The following is a 17,038-nucleotide window of genomic DNA, read 5'->3' as shown; positions in this document are numbered from 1 at the left end:
AAAAGGGCTTGGATAGCCTGCCAGCAAAAACAAGCAGCTTTATAAAGAGAAAGAAAAGTACTAAGCAACAAAAATTTCTAGTAAAAAGAATGGTTGCCAAAGGACCTATCATGCCTAGATATTTCTTAAGGTCGAGGACAACCTCTACCCCAGTCATCCTCTCTAACTCAGCCATATCAACAGGAAGAAGAAGAGATTTCTCTAGGGCCTCGGCTACGAGAGCTCCCTCATCTCCTTGAGACTCTCGTATTGACGCGCTGTCCATTAAAGGCTGGTCATGGAGCATGGCAGCAGGCAGCCATGCTTGAGCCTCGGACTGCTGGATGATCTTCTTACCTTTCTTTTGATCACCGAGCTTCAACTGCTTTGGGGGTCTACGAGTCTTACCTTCCTCGGGCGAAGAATGAGATTTGCTCCCATCCATTGGATCCTTGCCCTTAGAAAGCCTTTTCCTTTTCAGATCAGGAGACTCGGTAGAAGGGGCAGCTATTATAGGGGTGGAGGATGATCTGGTTTGCATGATTGGAACCTGGGACTGAGGTGCTGGGGGCTGGGATTGTAACTCCCCTGGTACATCCTTCTTGGAACCGCCTTCGAGCAGGTCAAGAAGATTTGTCTGGGGCTGCCTCTTCAAACCCATCTCGGCCTGTGTACCAACTCTTAAAGACTGAAGATCGGCTTCGGATAAGTGAGGATCCCCTAGATCACCGGGAGGATCCTCGGGCTGATCAGCTAAGTTAAATACACTATACTCGTCCTCGGAGGAACTCAGTTCAACCACCTCCCTTGCTTTCTTAGATGGTCCTTTCTCGGCCACTGTTACTTGCCGGGACGAAGAAGGACCTGATAATGGGATGCCTTCAGGTACGTAAGACCCCCCAGTAAAAGAAAAACCGCTCTCCACCACGGTAATCTGTGTAAGCCGAGGATCACGAGCTCTAATTACGTGCTGCGGAACAGGGAATGACGTCTGAGCCGGGTCACACCCGAGGATTTTATGAGCAGCTCTGACTTGGTTATCAGGTTCGTTCAAGAAGAGATCCGACCTGAGAACGGTTTCCAAATCCGCCTTATTAACTAGGTGGAAGTGACGTGCAAAAGCGTGTGGATCTGCGAAAAGAAAAACAAAACTCCCATGGTTAGTCAACCAAATCAATATACAGACATAAAACTTGAAGGTGCTGAGACCTAGATTATCTTGTACATCGGATGCCCTACCTGGCTCCCCCTCTACAGTTGGGCAGTGAAAGCCGTCGTGCCACTCTCCCGACACTATGAGGAAGTCTTGGTTCAACCCTTTATTAGAATCGGAAGACATGGATAAGACGAACCCTATCGTCCCTTGTCTTCATATAATATGTCTTACTCCTCAGGTGATGAAGGTTATAACACCAATTCACATCATGGTGAGTCAGTCTCAGCCCCATTTTCTCATTCAGGGTATCTACACACCCTAGTATCCTAAACACATTCACAGCACACTGAGTGGGAGCCAGGCGGAAATGCCTAAAGTAATTGAGGGTCACCGGCCTCATGGGGATTCTCATCCCTCCTTCTACAAAAGCAACTATTGGAATTACGACCTCACCCTCTCTCCTCCTAAGGTACCACTCTCCTTCTTCGCAGTACTTCAAATTTACATTATTGGTATTCCATAGTTAACCATGAATTGGTTCATCATCTCGTCGGACTCGACCAACTTTTTAAACTTACCCATTCCCCAAAGACAACTAGAGCTCTAAAAAAGGAAAGGGAAGAGGGAAATCAAGGAAATTTGGGGTCACTAGAAAAGAAAACTTACAGAAGTATGCGATACTCTTCAGATAGGGTGCCAGTCGAACCAAGTTCAAACTATGTGCATCAACAATGATGAGGGCGAAAATAATTAAACCAGGCAAGTCAAACAGGTATTTATATTCTCCCTTAATTTCCCCAAATGAAACCGCTTGCTCATAAAGGCAGAAGATCATGCCGCTGAAGGTGGGAAACGTGGTGCCGCCAAAAAATTTAATGTGGGCACCCATTAATTCTCGAAACGCTAAAAACGCGCATCGGGCAGCAAGAAGCCGCCAGCATCAGCATAAACTGAAGTGGGGCCATTCGTCCAATGGATCCGCATGTATCAAAACCCTCCTCCCCGTTCGAGGGAACGTGCAGCAGAGTTTTGAGGGGCTATTGTGGGGTCTGTGGGCCTGATAATCTCGGCCCATCTTATAGCGGGCCCAAGGCCCATGCCGAGGATCGCAAGCTATTTATGAGGGGAAGGGGGAAGCCCAGTCTCCTGGATCCACGCCGAGGATACCTTGTCCTCAGCCTGACAAAAGTGATTTCAGGGAGTGGCTAACCCCAAAGTAAGCTGTCACTCTCGCATTTAATGCGCTCAACTAACCCTCCTGGCCGCATTAATGGGAGGTAACCCCTTGGCAGGATAATGTTGATCAGAGTGAGCCACTTAAGTACCGATAAGGCCTCTGATGGATGGATGACCAGAAGGAAGGCGAATAGGCAATCAACAGATGGAAGCAAGAGATAGGAAGATGAAAACTATAAAAGAAGAGCTAGTAAAGCCAGAAAGGGAGGGGAAAATAAAAGGGCCTCCTCGGCCACAGTCCGAGGAGGATTCCCCCATTTGTAAGAAAACACTTAGCCATTTTTTGAGATAAGTTTGGCCATGGTGATCAACGGCCAGCACCTAAGCCTTTCAGCCCACTCTCTATAAATGTATTGTTTGGGCTTGTTGGGCTGAAAACCTAACATTCAATTCAAATTGAGTCCTTACAAGGATCAATTTAAAAAATCCTGGTACGAAGGGCAATCTTTCTCACTTTTTCATATATATATATATATATATATATATAAAGCTTTGAGATTTTTGCTTTTTGTCACAGCTATTATTTATTTACTTATAATTTATTTACTTATAGTTATACAAAACAATATTTTTTTGAAAATAAGCTAATTTTGTCACACATTTTGCATAAAAACTACCCAAAACTATATATATATATATACACTGCAAATAAGTTACTAGAAACTATTTAAAGCAATGGGCCAAGCATTTTATAAAAATAAGGAACACTATGATTTGGGCCCCTAGCTGTATTTTGAAGTTCAATGTCCTCCATGAATTGGCCCATTAGTGCTATTTGATACTACATTTGCCCCTATATTTCCCGCAAAAACTGAGTACTTTTCTTGATTTTTTTTTTCAACTTTAGTAATTCAACCTATAGTTAAGTTATTTAATTTCTAACAATTTTTATTTAATTTCTAAAAATTTTAGGCTTTGATTTTAGTAAGCTTTTCTCTCACATGGTAGATTGTCAACATAACCACTTAATCTCTCACAAGGCCCAAAATTTCAGTTTTTTGTACTATGGGTATGTTTAGATATCGCTTATTTCTAAAAACTAAAAACGAAAAACACTGTAGCAAAATAATTTTTAAATATGAATAGTACCGTGTGGGATCCAGTTTTAAAGTTTTTTTACTTACGGGTCCCATGAACAGTGCATGAGACCCATGGAAAAACACCCAACGCAACTGAAATTTGTTTTCAGTTCTATTCAAACTTACACTTTGTATCACCTTTTTAAGGTAAATTAGAACTTCAAAAAAAAAAGAAAAAAAGGATTTTCATCTCTATTTATTAAATTTTATGCCTAAACCATAATATTTTATTCTATATACAAATTTAATCTCAATTTAATTAGTATTAATTCATTGAATTATGTCCGAAACATACTTATAAATTAGGACAAAGTTTAGCTAAAAAATTGAATGTAGCCTTACTGAATATCTACAACCTTACTAAATATTTACAACCTTACTGAATATCTTTTTATTGGAAGTGAATTTGTCAATTCACCATTGGATTATATCTTCTTCTTATATCCTCAATACTTGCAAAATTTCTAAAAAATTAAAGATCAATAGTTATGTCATTAATAAATTATTTAATTGCAAGTTTTTGTAGTTTAAAATTATTCATACAATATAAACTTATAGATCATATAGTAAATAATATTTGATTGACACAAAATTTGACATGTGTATTAAGAGCGTTGAGAACATACTTTTCAATAGTTAGAATTTTAAAATATGTAGTAATGTTTATATTTATTTTATTGAGTAAGATTTGTAACTTTATGCTCAAATTTTGTAGCTAAACTTTGTTAAAAAAATTGTGTTAAATCTGTCTTTGCTTGGTTGATCGGGGCTATTGGTAATTCTAATATTAAGTTATTCAAAAGTGCCTTGAGAAATAAAATTCTATTATATTATGCTTTAAAATTTATTTATTCTTGTAATAATATAATTTTACATTGTTAATATATAGAATTTCTTTTACTTGTAAATTTTATTTTGATCATAAATGCCTAATAGAAATTAGCAATATGGATTAATTAGATCTCAAATCAGATTTTTGGGTTAAATTTTTACTACTAATACAAAAAGAGTCCTAACATAAAATTTAAAATAATATTTCTCAAAAAGTTAAAAGACAATAAAATAATACAACGGAAAGAAAAGAAAACACTGAAAATAATTATGATGCATGATGTTAAAACATCTAATATAACATTTCTTAATTATATAAAAAGACTATATTTATACTTAACATATGTGTTGCTTATATATACTTAACAAATATTTTGCTTATAGAATTTCATTAACAATACTTGCTATATTTGTTTGCACAATTTTATTTTAAAAAAAATTAAAATTATCAAAATCCTACTTAAGATCAATTATCTTGCAAGAAAATAAGAGAATTATAAACCCATGGTGGCTGGCACCCAATATGCTCAATGTGGGGTTGGCTTTGATACCAAATGATACAAACCTATGAATAGAACTCATTCTTGAAAACCGGTTTTTAAGGGGAGGGTGTTCAAAAGCTTATAAAAACATGTTTAAGCTTACACTTAATTCATAAAGGATACTAGCATCATAAAAAATGATATTATAATTTTACAGGTAGATTATGATCTAGTGTTTTCAAATTTATGACAAACCCAACAATATAACTTAGAATCATATTCTAGTACTGAAGACATAGAATGATGCAAAAGCATGTTCAGAAGCACGCCTCTGCACACAAATACAACTAAAACAAGCATTATTAAATTTTGAAAAAAAAAAAAAAAGATTTTACAATATAAATTAAAATTCCATAGACTCAGTATCAGTCCATTATATGCTGGCTATCATGCTCTTCGTGTAAGTGTGGCTGGGTAATAGAGATATCAAACCCCTTTGCTGGGAGACTAAAAAGCTCCCGAAGATCCTATTTAAAAAAAAGACCACGAGTTTAGTATAGAACATTAAACCATTGGATTGGTAGCATCCACAATGGGAGTTGTATATGCCAAATGCTAGGAGCATTTGGTATTTAAACCCCAAAATCCACCAGCAACCAGGAAGGTAAATTACGAAAAAAAAAAAAAAGAGATTTAGCTACAGTACCATCTCAAATGTAAGATGGTACTGTAGCTGAATCTTATAAAAAAAAAAAATATTTTAATGTTTTTTCCCGGGAATATCTCTCACGCTCTTTATTATTTCTCATTATTTTCTCTTTCTTCGGTCTCTCTTTCTCCGTTCTCTCTGTCTCCTCTGCTGTGTGATATCTTCAGACCCATTACTCTGCCCCTCTCTCTCCGATCAGTTATGGGTGCTTCTCTTTCTCCGTTCTCTCTGTCTCCGTGATCCGATCCCCTTTACCGATTCAGTCCTCTCATAAATCGGTTTGGATTCACCGATTCACTCATCAAAATCACCGATTCACTCGTCCCATCGGTCTCTCAAATCAAATCGGTTTGGATTCACCGATTTGTTTGCAAAATCTCTTCACGAAGCTCCATCGGTCTCTCAAATCAAATCAGAATCAAAATCAAAGCAATTTACTAGGTGGGTTTTGTGTTTGTGTTTCTGCAATAAAAAATGGGGATTCAACTTGTGTTTGTGTTTGGGTTTTGATCTAAGAATGGCTGTTGATGTTTGCAGAGGTGGGGACCCATTTCAGAGTTCCATCCGAAGCCTTCTTTTGGGGACCCAATTCATTCATTTCATTTCATGGGTATGTATATATAGCTCTCACTCTTTCTTTGTATATTATATATAGTATTATATTTCTATACGTGGATCTAACACTTTTCTTTTTCTTTTTTGTTTTAATCAGATTCTGCTGTCTGAGATTGGAGGCCAACATTCTTGCTCTTATTGGGCGTCCAATAATTTTCGCTCTTATTTCTTTGGATTCTTTCGGTGACTCTAAACTCCGCTCCAGTATGTTTCCTACTTTTGTTCAATTGCTTTGCATCCTTTATTTTGTTTTGGGTTCTGTTCTTTTAAGAGTCATATATAAAAATGCATTTGTGAATTTCTTTTAGTTGTTAAGATAAACATTTAGAATTAATGCCAAAAAAAAAAAAAAAACCCAATACAATAGTTCAATAGTTGCATGTTGTGTGTTTCCTTGTGGATTGATTTGGAAACATTTAGTGTACCCAGTTTCGATTCTATGACAATGGCACGTTTTATATGTTGAAGCTTCAATAGTTGCACGTTTTAAAAATTGGCAGGTTGTATGTATATATATGTATGTAGATTTTTTGAGTTGGCAGGTTGAGTACATTGATATTTGGCAGGTTGCATTTTTATGTATGTATGTGGATTTTTAAAGTTAGCAAGTTTGAGTAAATTGATATTTGGCAAGTTCTTTCTCAAAAAAAATGAAAAGTTGGTAGGTTCTTTGTGTGTGGTTGTTGAAATAGTTGGAAAGAAATTGGCAGGTTCTGTGGTTGTTGAAATAGTTAGAAAGAAATTGAAAAGAAAAAAAACTGGAAGGAGTGTGTGTGTGTGTGTGTGTGTGTGTAAATTTGGCAGGTTGTATTGGCAGGCAGGTTCTGTGTGTGTGTGTGTGTGTGTGAAAAAAATTTGGCAGGTTGTATTGGCAGGCAGGTTCTGTGTGTGTGTGTGTGTGTGTGTGTGTGTGTTGGAAAGAACTTGAAATGAAAAAGAAAAAAAATTTGGTAGCTGTGTGTGGCAGGCAGAGAACGTGTGTGTGTGTTGGAAAGAACTTGAAAAGAAAAAAAATTTGGCAGGTGTGTGTGGCAGGCAGGTTCGTGTGTGTGTGTGTGTGTGTGTGTGTGTGTGTGTGTGTGTGTGTGTGTGTGTGTGTGTGTGTGTGTGTGTGTGTGTGTGTGTGTGTGTGTGTGTTGGAAAGAACTTGAAAAGAAAAAAATTTGGCAGGTGTGTGTGGCAGGCAGGGTGTGTGTGTGTGTGTGTGTGTGTTAGAAAAAAAATTTGGCAGGGACATTGTGGCAGGCTGTGTGTGTGTGTGTTAGAAAAAGAATTTGGCAGGGACATTGTGGCAGGCAGGTTCTGTGTGTGTGTGTGTGTGTTAGAAAAAAAATTGGCAGGGACATTGTGGCAGGCAGGTTCTGTGTGTGTGTGTGTGTGTGTGTGTTAGAAAAAAAATTTGGCAGGGACATTCCAACGTGTGTGTGTGTGTGTGTGTAGAAAAAAAATTTGGCAGGGACATTCCAACCGTTTGAAAAAGCAGTTGAATTTGAAACAACAAAAAAATGGTAGTTGGAAAAGTAATAATAAAGAAAGATTAAAAAATAATATTTTAATAAAAGGATGAGATATAGAATTTTGGGATGTTAGGTGTATTGTAAAATGGGATGGTATAATAGATAAAGTAGCTTTTTGAGATTGTAAAATAAGATGACATTTAGCATCCGGATGTGGATGCTTCTTTAATTTAATGTGAAAAATTGTAATCTTTTCATGGATTGTGAATATATTTCATTGACTCCGTTTCTCTCTCTCTCTCTCTCTATCCACTGCCTAGGTCGAAATCGTCCCTTCCACTCTAATGTCGTTCTTTTTGCTGTCGATTTTGTATTTCTTCTAGGCCTAACCTCTATTTGTCTTTTCTGGGCTGGGACAGAATTGGGCCCAAGTTAGCCATTTCAGGCTTTCATTTGTATCTGTGAGAGTGCCCAGAGAGAGAGAGAGAATGAATAAAGGCGGAAGTGGGAGTAGCGGTGGCGGAAGTGGACCCACCGCGGCAGCAGCGGCAGCGACGGCTCAGAAGCAGAAAGCATTACTACAAAGAGTCGAAACCGACATTGGCAGCATCGTTGACAACTTCAGCCACCTCGTCAATGTCTCACGGGTATTCAAATATTTGTATTACATTACTGTTTTTTTGCTAAGCTTTTCTAATTGGGTTTTTTTTTTTTTAAATTTTAAGTCTTTGTGGCTCTTATTGGACAAATCTTTTGGATCTTCCAGTTTCACCATCAACAAATCTTTTGGAAACCTGTGCTACACTCATATTAAATTGCTTATTTTCTTGGGAACTTCACACAAATTATTGATTTGGATCTGTCATCTAACAGTTTCAGCTTTGAGAGTCAATTGCCATTTTTAAATTTTATATGTTTTTGGCTGACACATTAAACTAACAATTTTTAATTATTGGAAAATATTTTAACAGGTTTGCTGCCGTTGTCAATATTGGACTTGCCGAATCTCTACCATTTAGGCCCCGTTTGGTACACCCACTCAAACATATGTTTTCGGTTTTTAAATAATATTACACGTATTTTCACACACTTTTTCACCCACACGTATTTTCACATATGTTTTCAAACAACAAAATACATGTTTTTAAGTGCATATACCAAATACTCCCTTATACTTTAAAAATAAAAAATTTTGAAAGAAAGAAGACTTTGATTGACTTGAGTCTTGAGGTATATATAAAATATAAATGTTAATCTAAAATTTTCATCCCATCCCACAATTTTTTTTTTTTTGAAGTCAATCAAATCAAAGTCCTTGAATTACGAAATTACGTCAATAGTGCGGCTTTATTATTCAACCGTGAATTGTACGTGGTCTACTCTTAATAAAATATTCTCAATCATTATAGAAAAAATTGTTTTTTTAATTCCAAGAATCATTCATTAGTAAAAAATTTGTCATTTGCATTTTTAATGGGTTAGAATGTTTGGTCAAGATGATGTACAACTCACGTTTGAATAATTATAAAGCTTTAATATCAATGTAGTTTGTAATTCAAGGATTTTGATTGACTTAAAAAATAAATTAAAAAAAAAAAGTGAAAGAAAGATGGAAGACTTTGATTAACTTAAAACAATATTATGGGTAAATTTCACAAGCATCCCCTAAGGTTTGGGTTAATATCAATAAAGTCCAGAACATTTAAAAACTAACTATCTCAGTCCCTAACCCCAAATGGCTTGTAACGCTGTTAGATATTCTACTCTCTCGGATGAAATTGGCCATAGAATAATTATTCCTTTCCCTGAGTCTCTCTCTTCCTTTTCTGGCTTTCTCTGATTCAGATTAGAAGAAGATAAAAAAAAATGAAGAACACGGCTTTTCTCAGTGAACAAAAAAAAAAAAAAAAAACTTGAATGAAACCCAACGATCAACGGCCACCGACGACCGACCACCAGTAAAATCCACGATTCCAGAACCACCATCCACAGACTGACCACCGACCATCAACAAAAGCCACAAACCCATCAACAAAACAACGGCATCGACATCAGTACACAAACCCAGAATTTTGTAACCATCTGCCACCAATAAACCCAGAATCAGAGATTCAAACCAAAACCCCCAGTGATTCAAACCAAAACTCAGAATGAATGATTCAAACCAAAACCCAGAACCACTGATTCAAACCAAAACCAAACCCAGAACTAGTGATTCAAAATAAAACCCACAGAACCAAAACCCAAAAACCTCCAAAGTCGACGCACAACAAAACCGAAATCCTCTAACACTGATCCTAACTATAACCCACAAACCACTACGAACCCACCGCTACATCATCACTGCAAAGGCGAAGAGAGAAGAGAAATCTGCAAAGTGAACCCACCACGACAGCACCACTGCAAACACGAAGGGAGAGGAGAAATCAGGATACCCACACTAAGACGCCACCGTGAAGAAGAAAGAAAGAAAATAGAAATTATATAGAGATGTGAGAGAGTCACTGGAAGAGAAGGGAAAAAAAGAGAGAGATGAGAGGTGAGATAGAGAAGAAAAATAAAAAGTAACTAACGGCTTGCAACGCCGTCTAAGTTTATGGTTTCGGATGGTCAAATTTTAAAAGTTATGGACTTGATTGGTATTAATTCAAATCTCAAGGTGTGTTTGTGAAATTTATCCTAATAATAAATTTAAAAAAATAAAAAAAGAATTTTGATAACAAAGATAGAAGACTTTGATTGACTTGACGGTGGGTCCGTTTGGATTGAATTTATTGTTGCTGAAACTGAAAACACTATAGCAAAATAATTTTTAAATGTATAAATAATATTGTGGGACCCATTTTTAATATTTTTTATTAGATAAACAGTATATAAACAGTGCGTAAACAGTGCACGCACCGTTTATGCACAATATTTTTTGTCTCCAAAGTCAAACAATGCGGCCAAGAAAAAAAAAAGGGAAAACGCGTTTCAGCAAACGCGGACGCCGAATCCAAACTGCACCGGTATATATAAAATATAAATCTTAATCTAAAATTTTCATCCCATCCCATAATTTTTTTTTTTTTTTAAAGTCAATCAAAGTCTTTGAATTACGAAATTCCGTCGATAGTGTGGCTTTATTATTCAACCATGAATTGTATGTAGTCTATTCTTAATAAAATATTCTCAATCATTATAAAAAAAAATGTTTTTTTAATTTCAAGAATCACTCATTAGTAAAAACTAACATGTAACTCCATGAAAACGCATGGATGCATTTAAAATTAAGCAAAATTTTTATTATAAAAATATAAATAAATAGTCAAATTAATTTTTTTTTAAAGCATGTAACACGTGCATTCATGCATATATTTCGATACATTTAAAATTAAACACAATTTTTATCATAAAATATAAATTATTAGTCAAATTATTTTTTTTAAATAAACGTAATTAGTCACATATTAAAATTCTTACCTAAATTTAATATTACTTATAATCATTTTTTTTCTAATTTTTAATAAGATAGATTGTTTGATGATTTTTGTTATATTTTTATTTTATTTATTTTTTGAGAAACATGTGGTGATTTTTATTAAGTATATGTGGTTTTTTTTTAAAAAAAAAATTATAGTTCATTAATATTAGATTCTTAGTATTTTGCACTCATTAACTCACTTAACACAAAGATTTAAAAACTTAAGTAGAAACATGGCACAAGCTTAAGTGGATAATTTAGACACATGGTGCAAAATTGGATTATAATTTCAAATTCTAATTCAATTTTCTCTAAACTTTACATATTAATATATATATATAGAAGACTTATAAATTTGAATTTTTTTAGTTATATGATTATGTTTTTTATGGTTTATTATATTGGACTCCTCGTTTTCTACACTAAATTTGGTACAAAAATGTAAAAATTTAGATTAGATGCGATATGTAGCGCAAAATTAAACTCTAATTGAAATTTAATTTTTACACTAAATTAACTCACTTGGCACAAAATTCTAAAATTTAGATTAGATAAGACACATGGCGCAAAATTAAACTCTAATTAAATTCCAATTTGAAATTTATTTGAATTTTTTCTTTGCTTTACCTATTATTAGATATATAGATATATAGATTAGCAAAATGCTATTAATATTTTTGTCATTTTCATTTTTAATGGGTTAGAATATTTGGTCAAGATGATGTACAACTCACGTATGAATAATAATAAAGCTTCAATATCAATGTAGTTTCGTAATTTCAAGGACTTTGATTGACTTAAAAGAAAAAAAGAAAAAAAAAAAGTGAAAGGAAGACAGAAGACTTTGATTGACTTTAAACAAAAAAAAAAAAAAAAAAAAGAATTTTGATAACAAAGATAGAAGACTTTGATTGACTTGGCCGCCTATATAAATGTGAATCTAATATATTCACCCCATCCCATGCCTTACCGATAACACATCACCAAATATTTGCGTCTTTTGGTTTTTTTCTTTTAAGGGTATTATCAATTATCAAATCAAAATGGGCAAGTGTTTAAGTTGGAAGTATTTCAGTCTACTAGTTTCCTTGCTCTTCTTCCATTCTCAATTCCCCTTTTCTTCTTGCTTGTCTTCAAATTCACAATGCTCTGCTCTACTCCATTTTAATCACTCTCTTTCTCTCCGTAGTTCCGCTTCTCCTCCTTCTTATGATTATACGTCTTTTCAGATGTGTGGCAGTATTTCTCATCCAAAGACAAGGTCTTGGAAGGAGGATAAGGACTGCTGCACTTGGGATGGTGTCATCTGTGACAATTCCACTCACCATGTCATTGCCCTTGACCTTACTTGTAGTTGGCTTTCTGGCTCCATTCCTTCCAACAGTACCCTCTTCCTTCTTCGCCATCTCAGATCCTTGAATCTCGCTGGGAATGACTTCGATTCCTCCCTAATTTCATCTGAGTTTGGCAAGTTTCAGAGTTTGACTCATCTTAACTTATCTCGTTCCTATTTTTCTGGTGAAATCCCATATGAAATCTCCCAGTTGTCTTCGCTTGTTTCACTTGATCTTTCTTTCAATGAGCTATTATTAATCGAAACACCAGTTTGGAAAAGAGTCATTGGTAACCTTACCCAATTAAGGGAACTTTTTTCTGGATTGGACAAATATGTCCTCCATTAGACCTAATTCTTTGATGAAGAATCTATCCTCCTCTTTGACAACTCTTAGTCTCCATCGGTGTAACTTGCAGGGAACATTCGAAATAAACATCTTCCACCTTCCATGTATACAAACCCTTGATCTTGGGGAAAATCCAAATCTTGAAGGTTCTCTTCCAAAGTCTAATTAAAGTAGTAGTTCCCTCAAGTTCTTATCTCTTTATTCGACAAACTTTTCTGGAAAATTACCTGATTCTATCGGCAGTCTAAAGTCCTTGGAGTATTTGTATCTCTCTGGTTGCAATCTAATAGGGGCAATTCCAACATCGATTGGGAACCTTACACAAATTATTGATTTGGATTTGTCATCCAATAGTTTCAACGGTGAGATTCAAAAATTGCCACTTTTAAATTTTAGGTGTTTTTGGCTGAAACATCAAACTGACAATTTTTAATTATTGTGCATTCAATAGGTTTGCTGCCGTTGTCAATATTTGACTTGCCGAATCTCTCCAGTTTACACCTTGTTGACAATCAACTTATTGGTCCCCTTCCTAATCACGTAAGTGGTTTGAATCTCCTAGTTGATCTCTTTTTAACTTCAAATTTCCTAAATGGGACACTCCCATCTTGGTTATTCAATTTGACTTCTTTGGTGACGTTATATCTTAATCATAATCAATTCATTGGTGAGATTGGGGAATTCAAGTATAATAATTCCTTGGATTCCCTTGATTTGAGCTATAATATGCTACAGGGCTCTATTCCTAGCTCAATATCTAGACTTATGAATCTTACTTATCTATCTCTCTCATCAAATAACCTACAGGGCTCTATTCCTAGCTCAATATCTAGACTTGTGAACCTTACTTCTCTATCTCTCTCATTAAATAACCTGAGTATTATTTTGGACTTAGAATTGTTCTCAAACCTCAATAATCTCAATGTTGTCGATTTTTCATCTAACAATTTATTAGTCCGCATCAACAACAATCTAACATTTACCATGCCCAATCTGGAGAGATTGTACTTGTCTTCTTGCAACATTAGTGAATTCCCAATTTTCCTAAGAAAAGCAATAAATTTACAGCACTTAGACCTGTCCAATAACATAATTCATGGTCAAACTCCAAAATGGTTGGGAGCTGTGGGGGGGGATTCATTATTTTTTCTAGATCTTTCTCACAACTTTTTGACAAGTATAGACAAGATTCCATGGAAGAACCTAGTTACTGTTGATCTCCGTAACAACTTGCTTCAAGGACCATTCCCCACGTTAAATGCTCCTAACCTTCTTTATCTCTTTGCCTCCAATAACAATTTAACTGGGGAAATTCCTTCTTTAATTTGCAATGCAAGTTCCCTTGAAGTTCTAGATTTGTCTCATAACAACTTTAGTGGCACAATTCCAAAGTGTTTAGTACTCTCTAATGTACTCTCAGTGTTGGATTTGCGAATGAATAGCCTTAATGGTTCCATATCTGCAACATTTTCAGAAGGAAACAAATTGAGGAGTATTAACCTTAATGGCAATCAATTGGAAGGGCCATTGCCACAATCTTTGGAAAANTTTTTTTTTTTTTTTTTTTGAGAATGCGGCAACTAGAGTAATTGGTTAATTGAATTGGGACCAAATTATAACTGAATAATATTTTCATGCATATTAAACCTTCATGTAATTGTATGGCAATATTTTATTTGAGATGAGGGTTCAAATGCTGGGATTAGATTTACTGCCTGAAGAATCTCGGTTGAGCGATATTAGGCTGTCAGGCAACATGTCAGACGAAGTGCAGATTTTGAAAATCAATTGGCAGCGATGAGTCTCACCCTACCCTTGGTAGACATTTCGGTCTAGCAATATCGTCAAAACATGAAAGAATTAAATTATTCACTTCATTGCTATATCCATCCAGTTAACTTTCTCATACATCTCACAAACCCACAAATTACACACCCGATTCTAAGATTACCATAATTTAATTAGCACTATTTATAACTCTAATAACCAAATTAAAAACATACTGTAAATATTAGAATAATGATACAAATGTTGACATTCAAAATTTATGGACAGTAATAAATCAACCAAAAATACGGAAGAATCATATTATATATAATCTGATTCTATAATATGATTGCTTCTAAACCATTCGTTCTATTCCTATTAGATACAGCGGTCAACAACACAATTATCAAATCAGCACTATTATTTATTTATTTATTTTTATTTTTATTTTTATTAAGAGAATCGCCATTCCCACTGTTGAAAAAAATATATATACTTTACTAGAGGTCATGTAGACACATACCTTTGGTGGAACAGATCACCAAATTGCCGGATCTTTCTCTTTGCTTGCTTTACGAACTCCTCACGATCTCCTTTGTGGAACACCTCAAAGTCGTAGGAAAGGCTACTAGAGTCTCTCCTAATTTCCACGCTCCAAATTCTAAGGAACAGTAGATGATATCCCAGAGAGATGGCTTATTTTGAGAGAGCACTCAAAACTATACGTATGTTCACTTACTGTGTCTAACCTATATCTGACTGATGTAGGAGTACATAAATACTAGTAGAGATTCACTTACTATCAGATATATGTGATCCCTAAAAGATCTCATCTTTTAAGTTTCAAATTACTCCACCACTGATATTGATAACCCATATCAATATCTATTAAGTTTAAATTATCTCACTACTAATATTGATAACTCATACCAATATCAATTAGTTTAAATTTAAACTTACTTATCAGATAATTCATGTGAACGATCCATGGGCCATGGTTTATGGGTTGGATCAAAACCAGCCCAATTTCTAACACCCACAAACTATCAGATCAGCACAGCTATATGTTATTTTGCTTTCAACTGTTATGGGCTGTTTGGAAATTGGAAGTTTACAAAAGGAGGGGAGTAGAGTAAAGGGAGGGAGAGTAATTCAATTACTTTGTTTGGAAGTTTTTTAAGAAGGATGAGGGGTTTGGAGGGGTTTCAATTACCTCTAACCCCTTATTTTTAATTCCCCAAATTGGAGAGATTTTGATCGAGAATAGAGTAGATAAATTATTGACCAAATGAATTCCCCAATTTACCCTCTCTAAATTAACAAAATTCCAAACCGATTATATAAATAATCTTTCTTTGTTTCTTAAGAAAATTTAACACTACAAATGACAAATCTTCCCAATGCTTTCTTACAAACCAAACACAATTTCTACTAAATTTAGTATCTTTACAGTTTCTATCCAATATTTTCTCAGCAACCAAACAGAAAAGAGAAACCCAAAACCAAATACTACACAAAGTCTCTAATTGCATAAATCCAAAGATCCAATACCCAAATCCATAAACTAACAGAGCAATGATCACAAAATACAAAATTAGTCACACCCAGTTTCCCACATATTCTCGGCATCCATACACCCCCACGAAATCAAACCTAAAAAAAAGAAATCAAAGACTAAGCAACAAGGTATTCAAGCACAGCAGAGAGGTAAACCGAAGCTCTGGTACCAACATGCTTGGCGTACTTGCCGGCTTTTAAGAACCGGGCGATATGACCCACGGGGAATTGAAGCCTAGCTTTCTGTGACCGAAAAACAGACTTTGAGGACTTTGGTTTGCCTCGGCCACCCTTCATTGAACCTCCTGTGGAACTCATGGTTTTGATTGGGTTTTGAATTTTTGAATTTATTTTTATTATAATTTTTTTTTAAGGTAATAAAAATTATTTTATAATAGTTAATAGTAGTTTGTACTTTTATTAGTGGTATTTGATGGAATGAGAATGTTGATTAAATAATTATTTAATCTAACAAATTAATCATAGACCAATGTTGCAAGTCCATTTTCAAATAAGGGTAAATTTGTCTATTTAAATCATTTCCTCTCTATTCCATCCTAATTTTTAAAACATCCAAACAAAAGGAAAGGCTAATTACTCCATTCCCCCTTACTAATTTTAAAAACATCTAAACAAGGTGGAGGATAACCATTCTCCTTTACTCTCCTCCCCCTCCTCCCCTCTACTCTCCTCCCTCTTTAAACTTCCAAACAAGCCATTAGTCAAGCTATTAAGATTATCGTGCCTATCTTACGTGGAGCTGGAAAGCGGACACAAAAACAAAAGAGAAAGGGGAAGAATAAGATGAAGAAGAAATTTAATTAGGATGTTGTAAAGTGACAACAATTATTATATTATTATTTATTGCTTAATTACCAACTCCCTAGACAGGTTATTTTCGTTTGAAACTTGTAATAGCGTCTTTGGCTGAGACGGAAGGACACAACTCAATGTAGTTATGTCTTATGTAGGAGTTATATGGGATCCCAATCCGTTGTAAAGAAAAGTCTGAGACGGACTCGAAG

At 35.0% G+C, this 17,038-nt stretch overlaps 1 long non-coding RNA gene across 1 annotated transcript; it reads left to right on the top strand.

Moving 5' to 3' along the window:
• Nucleotides 1-5,454: 5,454 nt before the first annotated feature.
• Nucleotides 5,455-8,271, top strand: LOC112020634 (uncharacterized). Its single transcript, XR_010628207.1, has 4 exons — nt 5,455-5,913; nt 6,010-6,082; nt 6,185-6,291; nt 7,964-8,271. It is a non-coding gene; the product is annotated as an uncharacterized LOC112020634 (long non-coding RNA).
• Nucleotides 8,272-17,038: the final 8,767 nt, after the last annotated feature.

This window comes from Quercus suber, unplaced genomic scaffold (genome assembly GCF_002906115.3).
Source record: "Quercus suber isolate HL8 unplaced genomic scaffold, Cork oak 2.0 scaffold_4, whole genome shotgun sequence".
Lineage (NCBI taxonomy): Eukaryota > Viridiplantae > Streptophyta > Magnoliopsida > Fagales > Fagaceae > Quercus > Quercus suber.
Note: the sequence above shows the minus strand (reverse complement) of the source record. Positions and strands in the feature narration are given on the sequence as shown.